The sequence below is a fragment of the Alligator sinensis genome, unplaced genomic scaffold (assembly GCF_000455745.1).
Source record: "Alligator sinensis unplaced genomic scaffold, ASM45574v1 scaffold502_1, whole genome shotgun sequence".
Classification (NCBI taxonomy): Eukaryota; Metazoa; Chordata; order Crocodylia; family Alligatoridae; genus Alligator; species Alligator sinensis.
This window is the reverse complement of record NW_005841896.1, coordinates 189,584-193,146: the sequence shown is the minus strand read 5'-3', so window position 1 is coordinate 193,146 and position 3,563 is coordinate 189,584.

Genomic DNA, 3,563 nt, shown 5'->3' with positions numbered 1-3,563 from the left:
GCCACTGCTGCCTCCATGACGGCGCGGAGCGGGCAGCGGTGCGCGCGCGGCATTGTGGGAAAAGCCCCAGCTGTGCCTAGAAGGCGGTGGAGGGGGAGGGAGCGAGAAACCGCAATGCTGCGCAGGCGCGCTGAGCGCGGGGTGACGTTATGCTGGCGGTTTTGCCCCCGCCCCGAGTTCTCACAGTCAGCGCCCCTCCTCCCGGCCGTGACGTGCCCGCCCCCGGTTGGGGGGTGCTCCGAGCCTGGGGGCAGTTCAGCGCCGCAGCCAGGGCGTCCGCCCGCCCTCAGGCCGCACGTGCCCGGCTGCACGGCTCTGCCTGCGTTTTCGCCGCCCTGAGCACGAGGCGGGGTGCCTGGGGCCTGCCTTGTGTCGGGCCACCTTCAGAGCTGGGCTGCAGTGAGGCGAGTGAGGCAGGGCAGACCCGAGGGCAGCTCCAGGCAGGGGTCAAGCGTTGCCCCTCAGCTACTTCCTCATGGAAGAACCACCGCACTGCAAAGAGACCAAAGGTCATGTGGTCTAGTGGGTCTCAGCCTTTTTTGTACCAGGACCTAGGGCTGGACACAGGCACTGGGAAACCAGGCAGTCGCCTGGGGCCTGGACAAAAAGGGGGCCCCAAAATGGTGAAATTAATGATTATTATTATCATTATCTCTGGCAAAGGGGGGCCTGATACTAAAAGTTCACCCGGGGCCACCAGGAGTCTAGGTACAGAGCTGCCAACACCCATATGTGAACATCAATGGCCAGTCCCGGCGCAGTGCCCCTCACTCCCGACTCGCAGGCCCCAGCCCCACAGCGTGTGGGGCATGTGGGGGCAGGCAGCCCCTTGAAGGCTTGGACTCTGCCAGTCTGCAAAGGAAAAGCCATGCTTTCCCGCATTTTGCTGTAGTGCGCAGGTTTGTTATTACCCTGAAATAGAATAGTTTTCTGATAAGCATACTGTTAGGTTTACAATAATTTAGATTATTAGGAAGTATTAGCTTTACAGCTAAATACAAGGCATGACCTGTGGCCTAGCAATGCAGCTGACCACAAGGCAGATTGATAGCTAAGCCTTTGCTTGTGTCAAGTAACCATTTTAACTGTATTAAGCATTTTCTGAGTTAAAAGCAGCAAGTATCTCTGTGTCTGTGCGCTAAAAAATCAGCTACAGCAAAAAATAAGATAAGACAGGGAAACCATTGTTCTGGGTGCACTGGTTGTGTCCTTGAGAAGTATCTACTACTGTATAAGGTTTTGCTAACATATTATAATGTTACTGTTACTTAACTTTTAGCTTTTTAAAAAGTGCTAGTTCAGCTTAATAAAAATATGCTGTTACAAAGATTTGAAAAGCACCGCCCAAGTATTGCTTTTTTTTGTTAACCATGAAGTCTTGCCTTGTTATAATAAGTATAAAAGATCACCTCACTCTTAGGGGGGGGCCATTTTGCCTTTTGCTGGCTTTATGGTCTTTGCTCGAGCAAATAAACAGCTGTCTTTCTTTACCCGCGTTGTCTGTCAATCAAATTACAGCTAGACAACGAACCTTAGGGAGATTTCTCCCACCACACAGCCCACGTGCAGCTCATTGTTTTGGGAGGGTGCTGCCAGCAGTAGAGGCAAGAGCTGGCATGACTGGATGTGTTAGCGCTGGAGCAGGCTACGTGGTGATGTGCATCCAGGCAGAAGCTGAGCGTCCGCTGAGCGTGTCAAAGCAGAAAGACCTACTCACCTGTCGCCCGTGGGGCCTTGGCTGCTTCCAAGGGACGGCTGCAGGCCCCGCACACACCTCGGACTGCCCAGAGTGACCCTTGCAGACGCCACACGACACGACACGTCCCGGGGGCCCTTCTGCCCCATGTCCCGCTCCTGTCACGCTGCGGCCCCTCGCTGAGACGCTGGCTCCAAGGACGGGGGCACGAGGAGGAGCCTGCGGGAAAGGGCAGACCCTCGTCAGACACTTTCACGGGAATGAAAACGCACGCACCGCTTACCGCACCGCAGTCGAGGAAATGACGCCCGGGGGCCGGCCCAGCACATTCCCATGAAGAGTGCTGAAATCAATCCCCACACAAAATGACCACTTTCCCACGCAAAAGCCATCACGTGCCGTCAAGAAAGCTTTCCAAATGCCCACGCCATTTCCCTCACACACCACATCCGCGTAGGCCGACTTTTACCCAATCCCCACACAATTTTCCACAGGTCCCGCAACACGCCAGTCGAATCAAAAAGTTCCTAAATCCCCCTACAATATATATACAGATATACGGAGCGGTAGATACATAGAGATTTAGAGAGATGAATCTGGAGGTATATAGAGCTCGACATATGTAGACATGTAGATATATGAAGCTGGAGCTATACAGAGCTGAAGATATACTGAGCTGCATATAGATAGATATACAGCTCTCTATATATGAAGCTGGATCTCTTCAGAGCTCCAGATATTTACACCTGGAGATATTCAGGAAAGTAGATATATAGAGATGTAGATCTATGAAGCTGGAGATGTGCAGAGCTGGAGATATATAGACAGGTAGATACAGAAAGCTGGAGCTATTCAGAGCTGGAGATATTTAGACCTTGAGATATGCAGAGCTGGAGATATTCAGAGAGGTCGATATATAAATAGGTAGAGGTATGAATCTGGAGATATGTAGAGCTGGAGGAATCTAGAGATGTACATATATGAAGCTGGAGATATTCAGAGCTGGAGATATTCAGAGCTGGAGATATTCAGAGCTGGAGATATTCAGAGCTGGAGATATTCAGAGCTGGAGATATTCAGAGCTGGAGATATTCAGAGCTGGAGATATTCAGAGCTGGAGATATTCAGAGCTGGAGATATTCAGAGCTGGAGATATTCAGAGCTGGAGATATTCAGAGCTGGAGATATTCAGAGCTGGAGATATTCAGAGCTGGAGATATTCAGAGCTGGAGATATTCAGAGATGTAGGCAGCTGAATCAGGAGATACCGAGAATTGGACATATATAGAGATGTCTACATAAGAAGCTGGAGTTATTCAAAAATGGAGATATTCAGCGAGGTACAGATATAGAGATGTAGATCTATGAAGCTGGAGATATGAAGAGGTGGAAATATATAGACAGGTAGACACATAAAGCTGGAGATATTCATATCCGGAGAAATGCAGAGCTCAAGATATTGAGAGCTGGAGATATTGATAGCTGGAAGGATTTAGAACAGGAGATATTCAGAGCTGGACATATTCAGAGAAGTCGATATATAGAGATGTCGATATTTCAAGCTGGACATATGCAGAGCTGAAAATAGACAGAGCTGGATATATCTATACAGGTGGCTATATGAAGCTGGAGATATTCAGAGAGGTAAATATATAGAGATGTAGATCTATGAAGCTGGAGATATGAAGAGGTGGAAATATATAGACAGGTAGACACATAAAGCTGGAGATATTCATATCCGGAGAAATGCAGAGCTCAAGATATTGAGAGCTGGAGATATTGATAGCTGGAAGGATTTAGAACAGGAGATATTCAGAGCTGGACATATTCAGAGAAGTCGATATATAGAGATGTCGATATTTCAAGC